We start from the raw sequence: 12,851 nt of genomic DNA, 5'->3' as shown, positions 1-12,851 counted from the left end.
TCTCTTTTATTTGGGGTGTTGGTCAAATAAAAGGTGCATAAGAATGCCTTCTGATCAAGTGAACTAATACATCCCATCATTTCCTAAGAGACCCAGTGTGGGCAGATTTCAGGAAGCACGATGTAGTCAACAAAGAGCCAATGACCCGTTCTTTGATAAGCTGTGGCCAGTGCTTTGCATGTACACTGCTGGACGGAATGCGTTAATGAGCCTGTTTTTCTGTGCATACATTTTTTGTCATTCCTAGAATTGCAGAAATTGTTGTGTCTTTACCTCATCTTTCAGGACTATTCTATCTCTATTACCAGCTTGCGCTAAATTATAACTGGGTGCTGTTTGTGAAAGCTTGGAAATTCTCCAAGTTTTGTTTTGTTGATTTGGTTTGTTTGGGTTTTTTTCCAACGTCCCCGACATCTTAAGAGGTGAGCTTGCCAGTTGATTTGCTGCTAAAGACAGATGCAAATGAAGTCTTATCTGAAAGAAGGCTTCTTTATCTAGACTGGAACAGGAGGTTCCTCCTGTGTCACAGTTTACTCTGTTACCAGTTAGAAAGATAAAGGTTGTTTTTTCAGTAATGTCCAGCTCTTGATGTTTTTTTTAGGAGACAATTAAGCTTCAGCAGTTACTCACCCTTGCAAGTAGTGGAGCTTGGGTATGAAGTTTATCTTGACGTTATTTTAACACTTTCAAGCAGGAGCATTCAAATGATACATAATTTTTTCAGGTGACAGATAAGTTTTTTGTTTGCTTTTTGGTCAGCTGATCATTGAAAACCTTTGCTGATTTTCAAATCAGTGGTGCTTGGACACATTTTTTTTATGTTCATTGTCTCTCCAGATTTAAAAATCACAGGAAGGAAGTGTTGTATCTCTTGGCACACTTCAAGTGGTCAGATGTGTGTGTTCAAATATGGTCACATAAATTTGTTTGTTAACTGATGGGTAAGTTTAGGCCATTTAAGTTCCTGGTTTTTAATTAAGTTTTTAATTCTAAACTTCCATTTAAAATAAAATGTAGGATCTAGATCTCAGATGCTTTCCTAGTGGAAGTGAAAGATGAAAGTTTTGTGTTTTGTTGTGACGTTAAATATCCTTAAAAAGGGAGGTCAGTATATTATTGGCAATTACACTTTAAACCTAGTTATCTCAAATAAGTGAAGATAGGTGTCAGGCACTGGATATATTATTCTGTGGAAGAGGTATGTTTTCTAACTGAACTGTGAAATGTGCATTTGCCCCTGAAGTTGGATAATTATGCATACATTTGTAAAGTACATGCATTTGTACGTTACTACACAAAATCATGTGAATATGTGAGTGTTAAAATACTTAGGACTCACAGTGCTAGCATTCCCTGTTACTTAATTAACAGATGTTTTATTTTAATGAAATGTGTGCTACAAACTTAACCATGTTTGTGTTACTCAATAGTTTTGTTTATGTTAAACAATTGTGCCCCTCAGTCAGTTAAAATAAACCAGCAAGCTAATAACATTTTTAGGTAGGTCTCTCCTACATCTGAGTTTCTGTTTATCTTCTGCCAGCATTGCAGAACGCTTTAACATGAGCAATTACCAAGGCTGAGCGCTTGTGCAGTACTGCAGTCCTAATAGAAAGCAGAGATGTCTGGAGTAATTAGAAAAAAATAATGTGTGGGCCTAACTCCAGTCAAATGATATTAAAAAATATTATAGATGAGGAAAATTAGAGGTCCTAAAGTCCCACAGATGGGCAACCTTTCCAATGGTATTCAAGGAGGGCAGTACTGGGGGTGAGCCAGTGTCTTGATTCTGCAGAACTAAGGGAGAGCATAGTCTCGCTCTGCTCCTGACCAGCCCTGCTCTCCCCCTCTCCCAGACTACTCAAGACAAAAAGAACCCAGGACTAGGTGGTCTGTCATGCTGATGTAAATGAGGGAAGGAGATGGTACTGACTAGGCAGGTGTAGGGGCAGAGTGAAGGGAGGGGAAGAGGGGAAGCCCTCTCTCATGTTCCTTTTTGGTTGGCAAAAAACTTCTAACTAATTCAGCTGCTCCTGAAGCTGCAGCTATGGGGTTGCAGGCAGGTCTCCTACAAGATGCTTTCATTTTGTGTGCAAAAGTGGCAACTCATCATTTGGATCAAAGGAGGTCAGTGGATACAGGATAAGATGTATGAGAGTTTTAGGAACAGATCTCAGGCTTGGCTGCCTCTAAGGGTATGACATGACTGATACCATGAAACTGGCGTTGTTCTGCTTCAGATCAAAGCTTTGCAATCTTCTCCCCATCTTATTTCTAATTCCAGATAATTTGGGACAAGCACAGCAGGACACTGTCTGTCTGACACATCTAAATAAACTCTTATTGCAGGATTCCTGTTCAAAGCATTCCGTTTTTTCCCTCCCCAGTGGTTGTGTTTCACAGATGGAAGGAAGCCATTTTGTTTTCACAACTTCTGTTATTGCTGTTTGATTCTCCCATGGGTATCTCTTTTTCCAGGATTACAGTAGCAGTAATGTTAGTTTTGGAAAGAGGAAAATAAACTGGTCTGTTCCTGGAAATTGAAGTAGTGCTTTATGCAAAGAGGAGAGATGTGGTGCTGTGGCCCTTATATGTAGTACTCTGGATTGAGGAGTGAGTGGCAAACGTGGCAGTGGCTGTGCTGAGGTGAATGTTTCCAGGTACAAGGCAATACCCTAGAAAAACAAATGGAAGACAGTTGTCAGCAATGAGGAGTTAAGTGATATCACAGAAACAAAGCCTACTCATCCTGAGATCTATCAAAATACCAGAGAGAGACTTGCAGAGACAGACTGGTTGAGGTTGAGTTGCCATACTCTAGATGTCTTTCTTCCGGGTCCTCATCTCCTGTTGGGATCATGCACTTCTGTGTCTGTAGCCAGTAAAGAGCAATTTCTGTCTGAAGGGATCTTCTGAGGCAAAGGGCATTTAAGGGTCTGCTTCATTTATGCACTGCTCACTGAGGTGTTACACTGCTCCTGCCTGGAGGAATAGCAGGAATGTGCTGGTGGGTTCATCTGTACTTGCTGTGAAAGCTGCAGTTATGCCTGACCTGAGAGCAATCCCCCTGTTTTAGGGGAATCAGTTTCCCATTGCTTTGTGAACTGTCCATGCACTTCCTATGTTTACATGAAGGAAGATGGACCAGTGCTTGTGTGACATTGCTGGCAGGCAGAGCAGCTCTCGCAGCTGGTAAAGAGTTTATAGAAGGGTCCTGCCAATGAGTTTGTGATCAGACTCCTTGCATCTGGAAACTACTGGTAATAATCCTGTTCTGCCAGCCAGTACATGAGCACACAGTGGGAACTGTTTGGGTTGTTTTGCTTTTACATTTTGTGTTTTAAGGCTGCATTTTTTAAAAAATTCAATGATTGTCCGTAATGGAACAAAAGATAGGACTGGGAGAGTGGCCCTGACACTGTTTTTATACTTTTCTATCTGGAGAATTGTTTGCTCTTGGGTTTGTTTAATAAAACTCAGAAGCTTTGAAAATGCACCTTGGCAGAGGAGGTTTCCTGGTGAATAGCAGACTTCCATCTGCATTTCTGTGGATTTAAAAAGAGTGTTTTGATGATGTGGTACATTGCTGAGCTAGGCTCCAGAAAGATGTCAACAAGTGTTGTACTGGTGTATGTAAAGTCCAACAGTTAAATACCATGTCAAACACGTGAAACATAACCTTAATGGCTTTTTATGAGAGTTTAGGGTGAAAGTATGATGGTATTATATTGATGATATTAACAGATGCAGGAGAAGTATTCTCTGCAAGGATTCCAGCATTGAATGGTTCCTTAAAGTACAAATTTTATTCCCACCCTGCAGTTTATAAATCGTGACTTAATTTCTCCCAACGCTATAATAAAATGTCTTCCTGTATCATGAGGTTTAGTGAATCTCCATTGTGAGATTCTGTTTGAATTTAAGAACTTTCCTAGGAAAAATAATTGATTATTTTTCATGAAACCATTTCCTATAAATGTCATGACCATTCACTCTCTTGTGTAATTTGAAAACTGTTTCTCCTTCACTGTATATCCTAAGTAATTTTCAATCCTGAACAGTTGTACAACTCAAGTAAGGATCTAGTTGTCTGTCAAGTGATAGTTAAGTATTGTGTGCTTTTACTTTTCAGCTTTGGTCCCTTTTTACGGCAGACGTTACAATATATCTTAAATACCTGAGGGAACACAGTAGAGTGAGAAAAGCAGAGGGGAGATGCTCATTCACAGTGTGCTGTGTGTCCAGGCTGGAATGCTCTGCTCTGCTTCCTGGAGAAGCAGACTCTTCCTGACTCTGGTCTGCTTCCTTCAGGCACATGTCCCATTCCAATAGATCTGTGGACCTGAAAGAAAAAAAAGGAAAGCCACAATGTTTACCATAAACTTTATTTTCTTTACAGACTAACTTTGCATCAGCTAAGTCAGTTTAATTAATCTTGCTAACAAATGGAAACTGGCATTTTGGAGTTTGAATATGTTAGAACATAGCCTGTTTTGCAGAATGAGAAATTAATTGATGCATGCTTAAAGTAATCTGTTATTTAGGAAAACACCTCTTAATGGAAAATACAGGTGTTATGTACTGTAATACAGCTTCACAAAAAGTGGTGATGTACAAGGAAAAATACCAGCCATGTTAACAGATTTGGATGTGTGATAAGCAGGTATTTCAGATTTAATTTACCTTTGTGGCAGCTTTAACTGTTGTTCCGTTGCTTAATGGTGAGGAATTCAATTTGATGTTACCTTTTGACTTTTCCAGCTGTGCTCTTACTCCTGCTTAATTTGTGCTGTTCATTGCCTCAGGCTATTCCAAGCTTCAGTACAGATAAGAGAACAAACAACCCCTGCCATCCAAAAACTAAACTAAAACAAGGCCCATCTAAAAGTTTTCCTTGCAGTTTTTTCCCCTGCTGTGGCATACATAATCTGTCTTGATATTTGAGAGATCTTTCTTCAAGTTTTAAATACTGTTTCTACCCAACAAACTTTAAAGGACTAAGAATTGATGCAGGCTTAATTGCCTTTGCCAGTTGGGTGAGACTGAAGTGCATCTCTGTGAAAAGTTACAAGAAAAGGAGTTTGTGTTATAGTTTCAAAAAGCATATTGATTTTGCTAAGGAGAATGTTACATCCAGGGCCTGTAAAATTTCCAGAAATACTTGAGAGACACAGCTAAATTTTTGATATGCAACCTTGGAATTCAGATGTAAAAAGCATACTTCCTTTCAAACATATACATATACATATACATATACATATACATATACATATACATATACATATACATATACATATACATATACATATACATATACATATACATATACATATACATATACATATACATATACATATACATATACATATACATATACATACCTTCTAACTTCATCTTTTGAGTATTTAATTCTTGTCCTTCTTGAGCTTCTTTGTTTTTCCTTCCTTTCCTGGATGGTTACCTTTTCTGTCTGTGAGGTCCTTAAAGAAGAAATGTAGATGATACTGTTCTTGAACAAAAGTTGGTGGTGAGCTAGTACGGTGTAAGGTGTCAGTCTTCATCTTATCAAGTTAAATAAGTTTGTAGGATATTTTGCTTAATTATGGGTTTGCTTAATTTTAAATCCCAGCATGGACTTCTGAAGGTATGCCAAAGTGTATATTTTCAGTGTGCCCTCAGTTACTAGAAGGCCAGTGTTTTAGAAGCTCATTCTCCAAGAAGCAAACTTCACAGTAGGATACAGGCACTACCCTGTTGTTTAACAGGACTCATTTGTTTACCTCTGGAATATGTGAGAACTGTGAAGGAGCCACTGTTGTAAATCTGCTGTAATCAAAACCCAATGAGACGCATCAGGAAAAACCTCCACCATATACTACTGAAACAAAAGTTTTACAGATGGGCCTACTAAGATTATTTTTAGTCATGTAAATTGGTTGAATGTTATGAGTAACACTTATTCTTACTTGAACTGCAGCCAATGCTTTGTCAATTTTTTTCTGCATAGCCACTCAAAATTTAAATTAGAGTGCTTTACAAATAATTCCTTTTTGGCTATAAATTTTGTTTTCAAGATCTACAGATATGCAATAAAGAATTTTTAAAAATCAGAGTGGGTTTGTTCTTTCAACAGTCAAGAAGCAATGCAGTATGCTGTTAAGCAGATTAATGAAGAGGATAATTGAAGGCTGTTAAGAAAAGCTCTAGAAAATCTTTTTACAGTACAAGCACAGTCTTTGTCAAGCTTTGTGGATAACCTACTTTTAAAATAGGCCCCAAGAGCAGAAAAATTGCAGATTAAAGAATATGCTTCTTTGTCTTAGGTTCTTTTGCTTCTGATGTGTGATTTTCCCAATGCTCTGGAGAGGCTACAAGTAGTAAACTGACTGTTTCTTGGTTGCTATGAAAAAAATGAGGAATTTGAAAATATAGAAACAAGAAAGCAGCAATTGATCCTGGTGTTACACAGGAACATCTGTCTGGAATTTCAAAGGCAGCTAGCTATCAGCTATGGCAGATTTTCTGTCTGGCTGTGTAAGGACTGTGTGAGCTTATTGTGTCTATATTGAAGCTGCTATTGTTCTCCTGCTGTGAAATGACAGATGGACATGTCTATCCTGAGAGATCTGCGACTTTTGGCTGACTCGTAGTTTCTGAATTCATGCATAATAAAGCTTGCGATAGTCCTTCAAGAGGGAAGAAAAACAAAAATAGAAAAAAAACTCCAAATGAAACATATGGTGCCAGGCTGTATTGTGAAATCATGAAAAGTTAATTTCTTTCTTCTTTTTGAAGGCAGATTGTTTTTCTGAGAGGGAGCTATCAGCTTTTGCTTTATTTTCATAGGGATGTAACATATCTGATGCATATGTTTGTATGTATTTTTCTTTGCCTCAGATAAAACAAGTTATGGTGCTTTTCTAGTGTAGTCACATAAACAACCAGTACAAATACATGAAATCTGAGAAGAACAGTGATGAAGGAGGCTAAATTGGTTGAGATGTGTGGAGGGCATTGTGTCCAGTTCAGAAATACGTTTTGCTTTCAAATGACATGAATTAACGTGCCATTAGAAACATGTTAATTAGTTTTCCAATTACATGAGTTTGTCTTAATATGTAGCATAAATGTATGTTAATTGGGTAATAAATATATTTTATGACTCTAAAAATGGTTTGTCTGACAAAATCTTATTACAAACATTCATCTCTATTCAGCTCAGGTAAATGTGTTTTTGTCTCAAAATAAATGATCCTGGAATTAGGAAAAGGAGATGGAGTTACCACTGGTTTTGAGACATCTGTTGGGAAAATACAACTGAATTAATTTGGGTTGCTGTTACAATGTAAAACTGGATGCTGATGCCTTCTTCTCAGTTTCCCATTGTTTAATGCAAACACTGGCATTTTTGCTTCTGTGGTGTTTGCTCTGCAAGTTTGTGAATTGTTAAGGTCTGCTAAGACAATCCAATAGCCAAATATGCACCACTGTAATTGTTTAAACTGAGAGCTGTAAACCATCCTTCTAGACTGAAGGATTTGTATAAATGAAAGGCTTATTTAAGTCCTGTGCAAAGAAATACTTAATTAAGAACTATGTATTATAGAAGGGGAAAACATGGAATAGGCTTTGGATTGACATAGTTTTTCTTTTCCAGAATATTTTGTTGTCATGTGAATAGAAAGTGCATATTTTTAAAGCAGTAGAAAGACAACAATTTAGTTGAATATTTGTCTTGCCTTTCCTCATGCTATGCTTTGGGCAGGTATGTTACAGCCCACCTCTCTGTTACCTTTAGTTCCTTACAGAATAGTTGGAGGAGCTGGATGGGCTGGGATGAGGCAGCGTGATGTGTGTATCTTCCATGGACACACCATGGTCTATCAGTACAAGTGTGTTTCTCCTGAGCAAAGGGTCACTCAGAGTCAGCCAGTCAGTACCTCTTTCTTTTTCTTAAGCTAGTAGGAGACTGTGAGATCCAATTTCTTCAACTACGACATTCTGTGAAAAGTGATTCCTTTCTGCTAATACATAACTTTAAAAAGTCAAAAACAATTAGTTCAATTTAGTGCAGTGTAATTGAAGTACAGTATAGATACTGTAACCTTGATCCTATTCAGCAGAATTTTGATCCACATCCCAGTGGAAGGATTTCTGCTTACCTAAATTAATGTTTACTAGTGTGAATTGAGAATCCTTGTCAGCTGCATTTCTGGATAACTCATGTTAAGACATAGTTGATTTTTCAAGTCCTTGATGAATGGTGAAGTATAAATAGCTACCACTGACCAAAAAAAGAAAAAAAAAAAAACAACCAAAAAAACCACAAAAAAAACCCCAAGCCAAACAAAAAAACCTAAAACCTGAAATGTGGGCTCTGTGGATATCTGTCAGAAATAAGGGTTAAAAAATTAGCTGATCCAGTCTTCCTTCATCCATGTATGTTATTGTGTTTTTCTCTAGCATGTTGGTATTCATTTCTGTTCTTCTAAATGTGTTTTGGATAAGTCTTAGCTGTTCTAGTGGTATGCTGTCTAATGAGGTGCATCACTGCATTGGCAACACAGAAGATGTGGAGCCTTGTACTTTCTCAGGTTGCATGTATGGGTTGAATACAGCAAACTGAAATTGTGCAGGAACTCTGCACAAGTGGTATCATAGGCTCAAAGCTTATCAAGCGAAAAGAATAAATATAGGTATTTTACTGGTGATACTGGTAAAAGGAGTGACTCTACTATTATACTTTCTGGGCTAAAAGAACTTTTGAAGCTACAATATGTGAGTTAACTCAGCATCTGTAGTGTCAGTAAACAGTGCTGGAGAGTGAAGCCAGAGGTCATAAATGCTAGAAATTATATGTGTTAACTGGGGACTTTTTTATTGATGTCTTTTTCTTTTGGTTTTATTTTTCTTTTTAAAAAAAAACTTCCTTATCTTTGATTTTTCTTCTATTAAAAAAAAAATAAGAGGGGAAGAAAGAAAACACCTTTTTTGATATGCCTAGGTTATTTTATGAATGCCTATAGGTTGCTTTTATAAATAACTTATTTAAGTAAGTGCACATATGATAGGGTGGTTTCTGGCAGTAGCAGTAGGTTGCTTTAACTGACCAGTGTGTAACAACATGTGTTAGTGGAGTCATGTTTTTGTGTGCTAAATACAGTGTGTAGCCTACCTGCTAGGTAACTTGACATTTCCATTTTCCTCAAGGCAGGTACAGAAAGAAAAACTGTCTTCTTGTGCTTCCTGCCGCATTCCCCGTGTCTTGGCAGGCTGCACACATGCTTTGGGAAAACTTGACAAGGAAGTGACAGTGCTGGCTGCAACTGAGAGCCAGCAGGGGATTTCCATTAGCACCATACCCTCCTACTATAGCAGTAAAAGGAGTACCTTGGACCAGAACGCTGGAGACACCAGCTTCCTGCACTTCCCCAGCACTGGAGCTGAAGGCAGTACCTGAGTAGATCTCCACTTGCCAAACTTGCCCAAAGGGGTTTAGTAAGTTTTTCACAGAGGTTTTGTTAAACTTCTGTTGAATGATCCTGTTTTATCACACCTCAACGGGCTTTTGAAGCTAAGCAATAAGGTTAGTGACTTAGACTACTTTTTTACCATCTTAATTAAAAGAAAAAAGCCCAAACAATCATTTACTGCTTGAGGGGCTGTCAGTGCTTCAAATTAGTGCTTTGTTGTTGGGGTTGGTTTGTTTGTGGTTTTTTTAATTTTTTTTTTTTTTTTAAATCTAGATGGTCAGGAGTCATTCCTACCGAAGTCCACTTCTCATCATTTTCCCCTCTCTCCTATTTAAGGTCTTGTGTGATCAACTTATGTTTTTCTTTCACTGATTTTAATAGCTTGCCATCTCAGGTAAGAACTTGAAGATTGCTAAACTGAAAACTCAACAGTATAATTTACCTCTTTGTCAGGTACTGGTCGAAATATTCAGAGAGTCTTTGAAAGGACAGGAGAGTCTTCAGAAGACTGGGTAAGGGCAAATGCAAATCTACACTCCCTATTTATTTCTTTAAAAAAAAAAAAATTTTTTATATATATATATATATATATATATATATAGTAAAGGTGCTGGGGAATATGAAGGGAATTGTAAGCCAGTCAATAGAACCTGAAATAAGAAAGGAATTACAAATTGGTGAATAAAACCTTAATCCCTGCAAAATTTTTTTAACAAGCTATTAAACAATTGCTTTATAAGCATCTCTTGAATAATTAAACTGATAAACAACCAGTATAGATTTATCAAGAGCCAACTGTGTCAGGCAATTTTAATTTCCTTGTTGGTAGTATAGCTAATCTAGCAGATAGAAGACGAGTGGTAGATAGATCAGGTATCTTCACTTTATTATTTTTTTCATGAAGTGACTGTGAGTGATATTCTTGACTGCCTCACACATTACTCATAGAAAATGGTGGGGAACTCCACATAAAATCATTGTAAAATGAACACACAACTGGTTGATAAGAGGTATGCAAGTGTCACTAATGGTTTGCTAACTACTGAGAATGCATTTCAGATGAGTCCAGTATGTCTTCTGGTTTTGTTCTGTGTTGTTATTGGGTACTTGGCTAGTAGAACACAGAGAGTGTGGTAAATGGTTATCAAGCAGACCCTGTGAATCCACTTGTTACGTACAAGGAGTCATGACATGTAAGTAACAAAAATAAGCCTATTATCAGATAGCTCAGATTCACTATACAGGGTCCTGTGCCTCAACTGGAAAATTTAGATGGATCTCACATGGGAAGAAGGATGTCTGAAAAACAGTTACTTTGACAATTTGGAGAGACAGTGCAAACACAATGAGTTGAAATTCCAAAAGGTGAGCACGATTAGCTATGTTTTGCATAAATACAAGAGAAATAAAACCTTAAAGTAGTCTAGCCAGTGAAATTGGAAATACAAATACACATGTTTATACATCAGAGATATGTAGATTAGGAATGCTGCATGTAAGGGGACATGGTTGTTACTTTCTCTTTAGCAGTGATGAGGTCTTAGGTAGAGTACTGCACACAGCAGCTGTAATAAAGTGCTTTAATACTATGACCTGCAAGAAGATTTTGAAGGGAGCAACTGTTTAGTCACACAGGAAAAAAAAAAGAAAGCTGTGGGAGACCTCTCAAAAAAAGTGAAAGTCTTCATAGGACATATTTTCTGCCATTATGAGGAGGGCAGAAAAAAAACCAGCAGTATAATTTTTGTTGGATAATAGAAAAACAAGAACTCTTAGATATTCCATTTACTGTGGCAGCAGCCTAATATCTGGTGTCTACTGTGTGATTTATCCATTCACATCTTCTCAATAACTCATTTCCCTGTGTTTATTAGAAGGGACAGGTTCTCACATGTCACATAACTGGAGATAGGGAGTCTCAGTGGCAGTAGGTGTCTGAGCTGGTTTTCCAAACTGAAGTGTTATTGTCATTTCTGATGGCTATTGAGCATAGCAGTGAATTGAATCTGGGCAGCAAACTCTGTCCAAAAGAACAAAACCCCATTTCATTATGGAAAGGTGATGACAAAATTAAATCTAGATTGCTGTATTGTTTTCATAGATTTTCATAGAAAAGATTTAGGCTTATCCTTAGAAAAAGTTTTGCAAAATTCCACTGTACTTTAATTTTTCTTGCTTTACCTCGCACACAGTAAATAACTCTACCACTAAAACACCTGCAAATTCACCCCATTGCCACATAACTGGACTTGATTGGCCAGTTTACCAATGTTCAGATAAATCTGAAGAGACTGTTGGTCCTCATGGAAGTTTAGTAGTTAACCAGATTAAAAGCGACATTTAACACTTGAAGGGAACAGAAGCTGGCCTAAATGTCTTCCTTCTCCTTATACTGGGATCTGTATACTATGCTGGGGCCTTCCTGTCATACACCTGTCGCCTCAGGTCCACCTCTCCAATCTAATCCGTTAGATTTTGGATTCTAATCCTCTAATTTTTGGATTAGAATCCAAAATTCTAATGGATTCTAAATCCATTAGAATTTTCTAATTCTCCACTGAATTAGAAAAGCTTTCTAAAAGAGGACCAGTCTAACCTCTTTGTAGAATACAGCCTTGGCTTTTAAAAGTGGTTGTACCTAATTTTTTTTCCTGTTTCAGAGTTGGCTATGGATCATGGCTTGTTTCCCAGTAGAGAATAAAATCACACGAGACAAGCAAAATAATTTTTCTTACTTGCAATTTTTGTTTCTCACAATAATTACACATAACTCTGTGTAAACCTGTTGTATCTAACATTATAGCATGCTGTTCACAGAAACAGTGATTAATGCTGTTAGTAAACTGGGAGAGAATTAAGAGTCTAATGTCTGCATACATTCTGTGCCTGTTGGTTTGTCTGCCTTCATCTGGTATTTGGCATATTTTCCTGTATTTCATGAGAACAGACAACTAGGCATGTTCCACTCAGGCCAAGTGTCCATTTAGTTTCATACTCTTTCCAGAGGCAGCTAGTAAACATGCTTAGCGACAAAAATGTAAGAAATGCATGAAGTATATGTAATAATTCTTTCCCATGGTTAGGTCCCTTAATTAGTGGTTTAGGAGGCTTCCTTAGCTCTAAAGGTTGAACCACAGGCATTTGTGTTTTCAATAACCAGCAGTGGGTCTGTCATTCAAGAATTTAGGGGGTTTTTTGAGTCAGTTTGTGCATTATGTGTGTCCAGTGTCTTGCTGCAATGATTCCGCAATTCAGGTGTACATTGTGAAGAAAAAGCATTTCTTAGTTTATTATAGATGTATCATTATAGTAACCTGCCCGCTCAATTTTATTATGAAAAATGGGTCCTTGTTGACTTTTCCATGCATCAGTCATTCT

At 37.4% G+C, this 12,851-nt stretch overlaps 1 protein-coding gene across 4 annotated transcripts in view; it reads left to right on the top strand.

Annotated features, from left to right (window-relative positions):
- LHFPL2 (LHFPL tetraspan subfamily member 2) overlaps positions 1–12,851 on the top strand; it is a 121,861-nt gene that overhangs the window by 24,221 nt on the left and 84,789 nt on the right. Inside the window, exon 2 of one of the 4 annotated variants that reach the window (XM_058864774.1) lies at positions 9,927–9,985. The exons of the other annotated variants lie outside the window; for them this stretch is intronic. The gene's annotated coding sequence lies outside the window, so the exon portion shown is untranslated. The remainder of the gene's footprint in view (positions 1–9,926; positions 9,986–12,851) is intronic. 4 annotated transcript variants of the gene reach the window in all.

Source organism: Poecile atricapillus, chromosome Z, assembly GCF_030490865.1.
Source record: "Poecile atricapillus isolate bPoeAtr1 chromosome Z, bPoeAtr1.hap1, whole genome shotgun sequence".
Classification (NCBI taxonomy): domain Eukaryota; kingdom Metazoa; phylum Chordata; class Aves; order Passeriformes; family Paridae; genus Poecile; species Poecile atricapillus.
This window is presented reverse-complemented; position numbering and strand designations above follow the sequence as displayed.